This window comes from Cryptomeria japonica, chromosome 5, assembly GCF_030272615.1.
Source record: "Cryptomeria japonica chromosome 5, Sugi_1.0, whole genome shotgun sequence".
Lineage (NCBI taxonomy): Eukaryota > Viridiplantae > Streptophyta > Pinopsida > Cupressales > Cupressaceae > Cryptomeria > Cryptomeria japonica.
The window spans coordinates 532,873,250-532,888,085 of record NC_081409.1 but is presented as its reverse complement, the minus strand read 5'-3'; positions in this window follow the sequence as shown (position 1 = coordinate 532,888,085).

Here is a 14,836-nt window from a genome sequence, read left to right as displayed (position 1 = left end):
TGAAGCAGTACATTGTATTGGATTTCATAATCCACTTTTGTAGTCAGTGTGACTCTTATTGAGCAGTGAGCTCTAGGAAGCTAGCCTTCTTGCATGTGCAGGCCCCTCATTGTAAGTAATATTTATTCATTGGCGAGTGAGTAAATATTATGGGTCACAAATCCCACCAAGGTTTTTCCCACACCAGGTTTCCTCGTTAAATATCTTGTGTTATGGTGTGTTCTCTATGTTGTCTCTGTTATTCTTATTTGTTGCATTAATTCTTATTTACCAGTACACTATTTTGGGATGAAAAGTTCTTAATAAGTTTAAATATTCTGCTAAATGGTTGGACACTGATTCACCTTCCCCTTCTCAATGTCTTTGGGACTATCATTAATCCTAACAATTGGTATCAGAGCCTGGTCCTCTATTTTCAAAAGTCTAACAGCTTGAGGAAGATTCTGACACTGGTATAGATGGAGAACTTAAGAAAACAATTGGAAGGAGCTCTTGTAGACTATGATCCAGATAAATTGAAGAATATCAAACTTGAAGATGATCTGAGGATTGCACAGGAATTCATTCAAGGACTTCGGGAGAATATTACTATAGCTCAAAATAAAAGAAAAGAACTTCATGAGAAGATGCGGAAAGATGATGATGAAAAGGAAACTCTTAATGAACTTGTGAACAAGTTGAGAATATAGAACAGTAATATGAAAAATGAAATGCAAGATATGACTATGAGGCTATAAAGACTTTGAAGATAGGAAGAAGAATGAAGAAGATTTGAATAGGAGACTCAATGATGCGGGAAGTGAAAATCTAAGACTCAGTCATGAAAATGATATGTTGAAGACAAATCTGATTCACATGCAACATGATAAAACTGAGTTTGTGAGACAAAAGGGAATTCTGGAAAATGAGCTGGATACTGCAAATAAACATAAAGAGAAATTCAAGAAAATTTCAGAGGAACTTGATGATATGCTAAAAAATCAGAAACCTAATGGAGATACTAATGGACTTGGATTTGAAGTTGGAGAAAGTTTCGGTATTGCAAACAATCAAGATCACAGTAAACCAGTAAGACAACCTAGTGCTTATAAATTTAATGGGAAATGCTTTAACTGTAACAAGTATGGTCATAGAGAAAATCAGTGTAGATTTAGAAACAATCAGAACATTAATGCACCCACTGATCAATGTTCCAAATGCAACAAAGTTGGTCATAATTCAGAAAACTGCAGAATGAATGTGAGATGCTATGTTTGTGGAAGATTTGGGCAGTCATCTAATCAATACAGAACACAAACTGACATAGGATATGGAAAGGCTATTCACAAGAATAATGTAACTTGTTATGCGTGTAACAATATTGGACATTTTGCAAAATTATGTAGAAGTAAGACTTCACCGATAAACAATAAAGGATCCAGTTTGAAAGGTAAAGAAAAGGTAGATGAGGTAAAGCAATAATTTTCAAAACAATATATTAGGAAGAGAGATCATAATATTGATGAAACTATCTCTATACCGGTAGAATAGAGTAATCCTCCACCGACAGGAGATTCTTCATCCAACTGAGAAGTAACCCATTTTGGGGGTATTGTAGAAAGTTGAAAATCATGCAAAGTACCCTCGGTTGATGGTGAGAAGATATATTTCTTCCTTACCGATAGATGTGTTAAGTTTTCACTTAACCGACAAGCATTTAATGCGATTGTTGAGAGAAATTTCATTATAAATCAACTAATTTCCCTCTTTTTCAACACACCGAACATTCAAATTAGCAAAGAGCATGAAAACTGAGTGAAGGCGTTCAAGGAAAGGTGCGAAGTGATTTCTCCAAGCATTCAGAATATTTTCAAGTAGCTAAAGGTATTTTTCAATGGCTTCCTCTTCTGCTCCCAAATTTGTTCAGAACCCTACTATTGTGGAAAATGTGAAACGCGCTAGGCCTGTGTTTAAGATAATTCCTGAAATTGTGAAGCAAGATGACTCTATAGGGGCATTATCTAAAATTCTTTAAGGTGTAGCATTTGCAGAAGACCCTAGGATTTATATACATTGCAACATTGAAGAATTAGGTTATGAGGAATTGATGAAAATGTTTAAAACGGTAATTTGTGATAAAAATGGTGTTGTTAAACCTGAACATAAGATTGTAGAAACTCTAGGTTTTGTTGAGATATTGAATATCCCTGAATTTCTGGAGGAAGTAGTCAGGATTTTTTTAAGTAGAGCACATGGAGAATTCTTATGGTTGGATTTGGTCTGCAAAATAACTAGACAAGCAATTAGGGTAGTAACTAGTTTACCCTCAACTAGCAAAAGACCTGATAAAACTAAGAAGATTCCCAACAACATAGTGATAAGCCTAATTGGAGAAACATCTAACAGTAGATCACTAAGAGTGAATGATATTAAGGACATCGATGTGAGATTTGTACGTATGGTGCTAGGATACAAACTACACATGCTAATAGGCTAAATTCAGTTTCTAGTCTCTATATACACAGTGCTTATGAGATGGTTAACAATAATGAAATAATTGATGTATGTGAATGGATGAAAGATGAACTTATTGACAAACTGAAAAAGATCAAAGGTGACAAGAAAGGCATATTCCTCTTTGGAAACCTTTTGGTATGTTTAATGTTGTATTTCACTAAGGAGATTCCCGGTACAAGACCCAAAGACTTTGGTTATGATATACCAGTAGGAAAACAAATACAGGAAGCTTTCACCGGCATGGGAACTACAAAGGACAACAACATAATTGAATATTTCAAAACCTTCCAAGCTAAAATGAAAACTAGAGAAAGGCTACCACAGAGTGTAGTAGACAAGTATGACAAAGAAATCTGTTTTGTTATCAAGAAAGATGACACATGGATGGAAGTTTTACTCCCTAGGACTGTATGGGTAATTGAAATGGGATATAAGGTAGATCTTAACATTCTTGAGATATATGCTAAAGCACTACTAGATGCACCGAGAGAACCATCAGGACAAGTTTTTGGCAGTGCAGAAACTATTGAAAGGGATGTGTAAACATTGAAGCAAAGGAAGAAAAGAGAAAAATTTATCAGAGATGCTTCTAAGAAAGTAAAGGAAATCAAGGAAAATGTAATGAACATCAATAGCATATCGGTTAGTGATCTTGAAGGACCGCAATTGGAGAAACACATTTCACCGGTTGGCACATCTTCTGGAACCGATAGTGAGAAGGCAACAGAGTTTAAAAGAGTTGAAAGGAGGAAGAGAAAACCTTCACCGGTACCATCTCCTTCACCTAAGAGAACAAGGACCTTGAGGAAGAAACAACATGCAGTAAGGGAACTGACCAAGAAACTAACTCCTAAGAAGAAACATAAACCGGTCACTCCTTCATTGGATGATTTGTTGAATGAAATAACTGATGATGAAAATTTGGCTAATGTGAGTAAACTGTATAATTCATTTAATGATTCTGATAAGGAAAGCATTAAGAACAATATTATTTTACACTTGGACATATATAAGAAAGTGTTAATTGAAGTTGTGGATGATTTACCAAATAAACTGTATATAAGATTAGATGCAAAATGGATAGCAGTGGTGGAACTAGATAAGAAACTAAAAATTGAAAAACTTCTAGCTATTCATTCTGCAAATTCAAAAGAGGAAATTGATGAATTGATTTGTGAGGCTAATAGATCTATTTTTGCTAGTGGGCACTGTTGGTATTTTGGTATGGTTTTGTCATTGATGTCAACACCTATTGAAAACTAGCACTTTGGAGATCCAGCAACATTCACCGGCAAGCAAGTAACTATTGCACAATTACTGGTATATGGTTCACTGGGAGGATATAATGTTCACCGGTACCTGGAATGATATGGAAGACACTTGGTAATATCTAAGACATCATGTGGATACTTTGTTTTGAAGAATTAATCATTGGTATATTCATATTTGCATATTTGCTTTTACCGGCAAATAGGTCCAAGGTTATCAAGGGTTACACTAGTAGGTTTATCTTTTCCAGATCAGCATGGCACGCTATGGAGATGATTTATTATTGTTGTAAATGCATTAAGCTGATAAAACTAGAGATAAAATTGGTTTATGTGAATACTAAAGAATAGCTTGCAGATATTTTCACAAAACCTTTGCCTAGGGAGACTTTTGAATATCTCAGAGATCAGCTTGGAGTCATACCACCACCGGTAGAGACTTAGACAGTTGATGATTGTCATCAACTGATAGAATAGAAAGACAAATCTTTTACTCCGGTCTTTTTGATGGGGAAGCTACTTCTCAGGGGGAGTAGTTGGTATTTTGTATGAATTTGATTTTTGTAAATTAGCATTTGATGTCAAAGGGGGAGAGATATCTATGGAAAAACACATTATCTTTTTGAGGAGAGATTGGTATGAAAATAATTCTTTGGATAAACACATGTTGCTCCCAGAGGGAGAAATTAGTGTTTAAAGAAGATTGTTGGTTTTTGGTATTTGGCACTTTGATGGTTTTTCCATCTTGTGTTGTCATCAATGCCAAAGGGGGAGATTGTTGGTATTTTGGTATGGTTTTGTCATTGATGTCAACACCTACTGAAAACTAGCACTTTGGAGATCTAGCAACATTCACCGGCAAGCAAGTAACTATTGCACAATTACTGGTATATGGTTCATCGGGAGGATATAATGTTCCCCGGTACCTAGAATGATATGGAAGACACTTGGTAATATCGAAGACATCATGTGGATACTTTGTTTTGAAGAATTAATCATTGGTATATTCATATTTGCATATTTTCTTTTACCGGCAAATAGGTCCAAGGTTATCTAGGGTTACACTAGCAGGTTTATCTTTTCTAGATCAGCATGGCATGCTATGGAGATGATTTATTATTGTTGTAAATGCATTAAGCTGACATGTTCAATTAGTTATTGCATTGGATATTATATTGTATGTAAAATGTTTTTTTATAATATCTTGTAGAGCCGACCTACTAAAATTGGTCTTAGGGTATGGTATACATGTAAGATCTTATTTGTAAGATCGAATGTGGAATGCGAAAAAAAGGAATTGTGTGAAGGTATATGCGAGATTAAGCAGAGGTATACATGAAGACATCATTTGAAGGTGAAGCTAGGTTTTTGCAGAAGCATATCAGCATTACACCGGTACTGAATCCAGCATATGAAGATGCTATTTTGTGCAGTACATTCTTATTGGATCTAACCATCCAACTGTAGTCAGTGTGACTCCCATTTTGTGTTTGAGCAGTGAGCTCTAGGCTGTTGGCCTTTCTGCATGTGTAGACCCCATTTATGTACACTTACTATCTGCAGTAGTATCATCTGATTGTGGGTAAGGTTTCCCACCGTGGTTTTTCCCCTTATAGGGTTTCCACGTACAAATATTGGTATTATGTGTTGTGGATGACTTTATGTTTATGTTTCATGCATTAATCCTTACCGGTATAGAAATTTACTATTAACACTATCTACCGACATACTTAACTGGTTTACTGGTATTAAGCATTAAGCTAGTTAAATGGTTTTTGGTTTAAATTTATTAGACAACTGATTCACCCCCCCCCCCTCTTAGTTGTCTCTGGGACCTAACAATTGGTATTAGAGCCTAGTCCTCTTTTGTAGAAGTTTAACAACTTGAGGAGATCCAATGTCTACAAATTATTTCAGGAAGGACAGTCCTAAACTTGATGGAACCAACTATGGGATATGGAAGATTAGGATGGAGACACATTTGAATTGCATCGGTAAAGACATCTGGGAAGTTACAAAGAATGGTTATACTGCTGCTATAGCTGGTTAGACTGCTCCAAATACCTTAGCTAAAGATGAAGAGAATGATTGCAAAGCAAGAGAAGCACTTTTGAGCACATTATCAGATCAAAAAATCATGGGATTATTAGATAGGTCTATTGCTAAAGCTATTTGGGATCATTTGGAAATACTAAATGAAGGAGATTCCATAGTTAAGATTGCAAAACTTGAAAGCTTCCGAGTCAGGTATGAACATCTGAAAATGGAAGAAGATGAAAGGATTTCTTCTTTTATGGAAAGAGTAAATGAAATTGTTTTGGGTATTAAATGTTGTGGAGGAACCCTGAGTGAGGATGAAATTGTTTCAAAAATATTAAGAGGTTTGCCACCAGCATATAAAATGAAGGCTACTACTATAAATGAGTTGAGAACAATGCCTAATACATCAGTAACTAGGGATAAATTGATTGGAAAACTTTCAGCCTTTGAAATTGAGGAATTTGGTCATGTTGCTACTATAAAGATAGATTTGGCCTTTAAAGCATCAACATCATCTACTCCATCATTTGACAAATTAGACTGGAAAGCCTTTTATGCAAGAGAACTTGAAGAACTTGAAGCACTATTTGTAAGGAAAATGCCAAAAGGTCCAGTTGGAAGTAAGTATGAAGGTAAAGCACCCTTTAAATGTTTCAACTGCAATAAGATTGGTCATATGGCTTCGAGATGCCCTAATAGACATGCTAGACTAAGAGAAGAAGCTAGAAGAACATACAAGCCTAATCCTGAATATTAGAGATACAGATTTAAGAAGAACAAAGACAAATCTTGTTACATTGCTGATGAAGGTGTGACTGATGATTCTGATGAGGATCCAGCAGACAATGGATAGGTTTTTGTTGCTATAACAGAAGATCACTTGGCACCTACTGCTCAACTGATAGAATAAGCCCTAGTAGCTAAAGTTGAAGTAAAGGATGAATGGATCATTGACTCAGGATGGTCACATCATATGATAGGAGACAAAGGTAAATTCTTGAACTTTGAAGAATACAATGGAGGTTTAGTAAGATTTGGAGATGACAAAGCCTGTTCAATCAAAGGTAAGGGTACAATATCTCTTGATGGTAAGCATAACACTGACAATGTCTACTATGTTGAAGGATTAAAGCATAATCTTTTAAGTGTTGGTCAATTAGTTGAGAAGGGATTTTAGTTACAATTTAAAAATGGAAAATGCAAAATCATGAATAGAACTGGTTTGGAAATTGCAACCGGTAACCAGACTAGAGGTAATATCTTTCATTTGAATAACAGTGAAAAGGCATGCTTGATTGCACATATAGATGAAAGTTGGTTATGGCATAAGAGACTATGTCATGTAAACTTTGATTGCATGGTAAAAATCAGTACTTCTAAGGCAGTTAGAGATCTACCTAAAATTGTGAAACCTCAGAATACAATTTGTAAGGAATGTCAATTTGGAAAACAAGTTAGAGCTAGTTTCAAAAGTATTCCAGAAAAATCCAATAATGCTCTTAATTTAATTCACACTGATTTATGTGGTCCAGCTAGAACTAAAAGATTACAAGGTGATAGATATTTCATGCTAATTATTGATGATTATTCTAGAATGTGTTGGGTTACTTTTCTCAGAGAAAAATCAGAAGCACTTGGAAAGTTCAAACTATTCAAAGAAATGGTTGAAAATGAAACCGGTAAGAAAATCAAATGTTTAAGATCAGATCAAGGAGGAGAATTCACATTTAAGGACTTTAATACATTCTGTGAAGTGAATGGAATTAGAAGACAGTTATCAACACCTCAGACACCACAACAGAATGGAGTTGTTGAAAGGAAAAACATAACTATCTTGGATGCAGCAAGAAGTATGTTATCAGAAGCAAATCTACCACATGTGTATTGGAGAGAGGCAGTTAGCACTGTTGTCTATACATTCAATAAAGTTCACATCAAAGGTTAAACCAGTAAGACCCCTCATGAACTATGGTTTGGTAATACTCCTACTCCTAAGTATTTCAGAATTTTTGGAAGTAAATGTTATATTAGAAGAGATGAGTATATTGGAAAAATTGATCCTAGAAGTGATGAAGGAATATTTCTAGGTTATTCATCTAAGAGAAAGGCATATCGATGTTTTAACAAGAGTTTGCAGAAAATTGTTGAGAGTACAAATGTAAAGATTGATGAAAAATTCAGAGGAACTTCAAGGTATATAGACTTTGAACTGGCAACAGAAATTGTGACAAATGAACCTACACCAAATCCACCAATACAGAATGAAGATCCGGTTACCCTGGTATCATCAGAGGATTCCATAGTAATTGAAGAACAACAACAAACTAAGACACCCCGGTATGTAAGATTGAATCATTCTGAAGATTAGATAATTGGAAACAAATTTAAAGGAGTTATGACAAGAGGAAGATTTGCAAATGAAGAGGTATGTCTTATTTCTCAAATTGAACCATCATCTATCAATGAGGCATGTGAAGATAAATTTTGGATTAAAGCTATGCAAGAAGAATTAGGACAAATTGAGAAAAATAATACTTGGACATTAGTTCCCCGACTTAAAGATAAAAATGTAATTGGAACCAAATGGGTATTTAGAAACAAACTTAATGAAGATGGTAAGGTTGTCAGAAATAAAGCAAGACTAGTGTGTAAGGGATATTCTCAGAAAGAAAGAGTTGATTACAATGAAACCTTTGCACCAGTAGCCAGAATTGAGGCAGTCAGATTATTCTTGGCTTTTGCAACTCACAAGGACTACAAAGTTTATCAAATTGATATTAAATGTGCATTTTTGAATGGAAATCTTGAAGAAGAAGTATATATTGAACAACCTGATGGATTTTCTTTAACAAATGACAATGATATGGTTTGCAGGTTAAGAAAAGCTCTGTATGGATTAAAACAAGCCCCAAGAGCTTGGTATGCAAGGTTGGATAAGTATCTTTTAAAGATTGGTTTTACTAAAGGAAATGTAGATAGCAATTTATATTACAAAATAACTAATGATGACATCTTGATTATTGAAGTATTTGTTGATGATATAATCTTTGGAGGAGAAGATGGATTATGTAAAGAATTTTCTATTAAAATGCAGCAAGAATTTGAAATGTCTATGATTGGAGAAATAAAATTCTTTTTAGGATTGCAGATTTCACAGACTGATAAAGGTATATTTTTGAGTCAATCCAAGTACTTGAAAGAATTACTAAAGAAATTTGGGATGGAGAACTCTAAACCGGTAAGCACACCTATGACTACAAATGACAAATTATCTCAAAGGGATGAATCTACACCTATTAATCCAACTAGATACAAATCTATGATAGGAGGTTTACTATATTTGACACAAACTAGGCCTGATATTATGAATGCAGTATGTATTGTTTCTAGATTTCAAAGTAATCCTAGGGAAAATCATGAATCAGCTATAAAAAGGATTTTCCAGTACTTACAAGGCACAAAAAATCTTGGATTATGGTATCCTAGAGATGAAAATTTTGACCTATGTGCATACACGGATGCAAATTGGGTAGGAGATGTGGATGATAGAAAAAGCACCACTGGAGGAGCATTCTTTCTTGGAAAAAGATTAGTTTCTTGGTTGAGTAAGAAATAGAGTTGTACATCTTTATCAACAACATAATCAGAATATGTTGCAGTAGCAACTAACTGTACATGGGTACTATGGCTTAAACAAATGTTGAAAGACATAAAGGTAAAATGGAAGGAACCCATTACTATATATTGTGATAACACTGCAGCAATTGATATATCTAAGAATCCGGTATTACATTCTAAAACAAAACATGTTTCTATCAAACTTAATTTTCTAAGGGAAAAAAGTTGAAGAAAAGGAGATAAAACTAGTTTATGTGAATACTAAAGAATAGCTTGCAGATATTTTCACAAAACCTTTGCCTAGGGAGACTTTTGAATATCTCAGAGATCAACTTGGAGTCATACCACCACCGGTAGAGACTTAGACAGTTGATGATTGTCATCAACTGATAGAATAGAAAGACAAATCTTTTACTCCGGTCTTTTTGATGGGGAAGTTACTTCTCAGGGGGAGTAGTTGGTATTTTGTATGAATTTGATTTTTGTAAATTAGCATTTGATGTCAAAGGGGGAGAGATATCTATGGAAAAACACATTATCTTTTTGAGGAGAGATTGGTATGAAAATAATTCTTTGGATAAACACATGTTGCTCCCAAAGGGAGAAATTAGTGTTTAAAGAAGATTGTTGGTTTTTGGTATTTGGCACTTTGATGGTTTTTCCATCTTGTGTTGTCATCAATGCCAAAGGGGGAGATTGTTGGTATTTTGGTATGGTTTTGTCATTGATGTCAACACCTACTGAAAACTAGCTCTTTGGAGATCCAGCAACATTCACCGGCAAGCAAGTAACTATTGCACAATTACTGGTATATGGTTCATCGGGAGGATATAATGTTCCCCGGTACCTAGAATGATATGGAAGACACTTGGTAATGTCAAAGACATCATGTGGATACTTTGTTTTGAAGAATTAATCATTGGTATATTCATATTTGCATATTTTCTTTTACCAGCAAATAGGTCCAAGGTTATCTAGGGTTACACTAGAAGGTTTATCTTTTCTAGATCAGCATGGCATGCTATGGAGATGATTTATTATTGTTGTAAATGCATTAAGCTGACATGTTCAATCGGTTATTGCATTGGATATTATATTGTATGTAAAATGTTTTTTTGTAATATCTTGTAGAGCCGACCTACTAAAATTGGTCTTAGGGTATGATATAAATGTAAGATCTTATTTGTAAGATCGAATGTGGAATGCAAAAAAAAGGAATTGTGTGAAGGTATATGTGAGATTAAGTAGAGGTATACACGAAGACATCATTGGAAGGTGAAGCTAGGTTTTTGCAAAAGCATATCAGCATTACATCAGTACTGAATCTAGCATATGAAGATGTTATTTTGTGCAGTACATTTTTATTGGATTTAACCATCCAACTGTAGTCAGTGTGACTCCCATTTTATGTTTGAGCAATGAGCTCTAGGTTGTTGGCCTTTCTACATGTGCAGACCCCATTTATGTACACTTACTATCTACAGTAGTATCATTTGATTGTGGGTAAGGTTTCCCACCATGGTTTTTCCCCTTACAGGGTTCCCACATACAAATATTGGTGTTATGTGTTGTGGATGACTTTATGTTTATGTTTCGTGCATTAATCCTTACCGGTATAGAAATTTACTATTAACACTGTCTACCAGCATACTTAACTGGTTTACCGGTATTAAGCATTAAGCTGGTTAAATGGTTTTTGGTTTAAATTTATTAGACAACTGATTCACCCCCCCCTCTCAGTTGTCTCCAGGACCTAACAGGCACGGGCAAGTAATTTTAATGGTAGGAAGAGTAAATGAGATTGCAGAAGAGACTGCTGATAACTGGGATATATTTTTTTTTGAAAAAGATAAACAAGAGGAAAGGAACCGACCAAAGAAGACATTCAAAGTGTATCAAAAGGATAAGGATAAGGGCAAAGGAAAAATTGGTGGAATTCCAAACATCAAGATTACTAATAATATACTGCCACAACCTTTGGATACTGCACCGGTACACATAGATGATACATCGGTCTTAAACACTGAAGGTATCACACATGATGATACAAATCCTAAATTCAAGATACTTTTTACCATGAATGTGGATACTCAGGAAGTAAATATTATTGTGGATAAGGATAGTATAGAGGTTAAGAATGATAATGTTGATAGTGGCAACATAGCTAAGAAACTGATAGAGACTGTTGAGGTTGAGATCCCAACCCAAATAGAGCAACCATTAGATACAGGAAAACCTAGTGAAGGGAAAGATGCTGGCACAAGGCCACCAGAGACTGAGATACTGACAAAAAATACTGAAAAACCTATAGAGGTAGAGGTACATACAGAGGCAGAGAAATTGACAATCACTGAGACACCTAAACAATCAGACAAACCTTTATAGGTTGAAATGCAAACTCAGGCTGATCCACCATAGGTAAACACAAACAAAATGGTTACTAATGTTGGAAGCATAGAGGTAATAAAGGTAATTGGTCAGACATCTGACACTTCAACAAGTGAATTCAGACCTACAAATGTTACTAAAGAACTTTTAGATTCAATCAAGAAGATAACAAAATATAGTGCATTGGCCTACAAGGCAATTGATAACACTTTACCAGTTCTAAAGTTGATTGCACCAAATTATAACATTGATTACATCAAGGATTCTATAGGAAAATTGGACACACTATCAAAATTTATTACTGATAATGTAATAACCATTGACAAGGTGAGTGAGGACACTTTCAGGGAGAAAGTTGAAAAGGAGAAGGATAAATTCTTTGAAGACACAATAAAGAGGTGCACAAAACACATGAATACACTATTACCGGCACTGAACTCTACAATTTTTGAATACAAGGAGCTTTATAGGGAAACATGCAAACCCCATCTTTTGACAGAGGACTTAGAAAAAGAGATCAACAAAGTATAGAAAGAAATAGATGACATAGGTGATAACATAATTGGTTCATCTGAACCTATATTAGTTATTGAGTAGGAAATAGAAGGTTTTGAGGAAAATTTGGAGAAACTTGAGAAAGAGAAGGAAAGCATTAGGTCTAATGCCCGAGAACTTAAACACAAACTTGGTCCTAAGTTGGACAATCTTATCTCTCTAAGAAATGAAATATTTAAGGCATTACTTCAAGGAGAGCGATCACCAGAAGAACACATGCACTATCTCACTGACACAATCCAATAGACTGAGGCAACCCTGACCAACAGCAAAAGATTCATGAAGAGTCTAAATTTGGTTTTGGCAGACATATTTCAGATTGTAACCAACTAGTTACAAACTTTGAGGTGAAATTTTTGCACTCATTTGACTATTTTTGACAACATTTGTCATTGATGTCAAAGGGGGAGTAGTGGAGAGAAAAATACTTATTCAGAGAAGATCATTTGCTCAGGGGGAGCACATCTTTTTGGAAACTTTTTGGACTTTAGTTTTTGGAACTATTTTTTGGATTTTTCTCATGAGTGTTGCCATCAATGCCAAAGGGGGAGATTGTTGGCATTCTACACTCTTATGAGAATAGTTGATGTTGTCATTGATGGCAACCATCTGGCAACCAACTGGCATTCATCTCGTAAGCCATCGACAGTTACTGGCATCAACAATAGACTTCTACATACACCGACAGACACTTCATCGGCAATGGCAATAGTGCATACCGACACCCAACCGATAGGGAATAAACCTTTGTTTATTGTATTTTAATGTAATTATCTCTTGTAAAGATGACATGATACATTTTTAAAAGACTTATATATGTATGAGATCTTGTAAGTCAAATGTATGAGAGATGTAGAAAATAAGAAAAAGGAAGGATGTTATATGCAAATGCATAAGGAAAATTTTGTATAAGGTTTTGGTTATAGACTGAGCTTAAACTGGTACTGAACCTAACATAGTTGATGCTGATTTGAAGTAGTACATTGTATTGGATTTCATAATCCACTTTTGTAGTCAGTGTGACTCTTATTGAGCAGTGAGCTCTAGGCAGTTGGCCTTCCTGCATGTGCAGGCCCCTCATTGTAAGAAATATTTATTCATTGGCCAGTGAGTGAATATTGTGGGTCACAAATCCCATCGAGGTTTTTCCCACACCAGATTTCCTCGTTAAATATCTTGTGTTATGGTGTGTTTTCTATGCCGTCTTTGTTATTCTTATTTGTTGCATTAATTCTTATTTACCAGTACACTGTTTTGGGATGCAAAGTTCTTAATAAGTTTAAATATTCTGCTAACTAGTTAGACACTGATTCACCCCCCCTCTCAGTGTCTTTGGGACTGTCATTAATTCTAACATTATGTATAGATGTAAGATCTCATTGTAGATCACCATGGTTATTGTTAGAGGTCATGGTCAATGAATGAAATGTGCGAATAATGTAATATCATTCAGGCAGAGGAGTTGGTTGATCATTGGAGATCGAATTTGGTTTATGTAAGAGGATTTAGTCCTCCAGTATTAAGCTTAACTAGAACTGTACTTAGGCATAGGAGATGCTATCTTTTGCAGTTCAACACTTCTCCAGATTGTAGTTTGGATTTCTATGTAGTCAGTGAGGCTCCTTTTGTGACAATAAGTGCACTCTAGTTTGTTGGAATTCTTGCAAGCATAGGCCCCTCAATTGTAACTCACATTCTTACTATAGAAGTATTATCTGATGGTGGGTAGGCTTCACACCATGGTTTTTCCCTTTACTGGGTTTTCCACGTACAAATCTTGGCGTTATGTGGATGGATTTTATTCTGTGATTACTGTTTATGCTTAATTGGTTTAACTGCTATTCTGGTATTAAAGTTTAAATTGCTAATGGTTCTAGTAATCTATGACAACTAATTCACCCCCCTACCCCCTCTCAGTTGTCTTTCAGTTATTTGAACTGTCTAACAAATAATACTATGAAGTTTTTTTATGTCTATCTTACTTATAGTTCATTGTAAATTTTATGGCGTTTTCCACTTACATGCATGTACAACATAATACCTACATGTGAAACCTTAGAAATAACCCAATGTCTCATCTTAGATATAAGTGAATAATTGCTCATTATCATAATTACTACTATGGAAAGAAATATAAGGAATAGTTAGTTATCTCTTTATAATCTTGCAAAGGTTTTGGCATTAGTTCAAAAGAATCTAGAAGTAGATTGATTAGAATTGTTTAGGAACTTTATTGGTTAACTATCAAGTATTTAGACTCTCTTCTAATCTTTTTTTTTCAAACAATTAGTAATTAAAAATAATGTGAGCTTTTTGTTAAATAGTTTTTCCCCTTCAAACAAGTAAATATTAATTTATTTCCAAAATATTATTATTTGATAATTTAATACCTTTTAAGTATCAGGATTCTTATAGGTTATCATTGTAGGAAATAATTAAAGATAAAAATTTATGTTATTCCAAGTGGGATA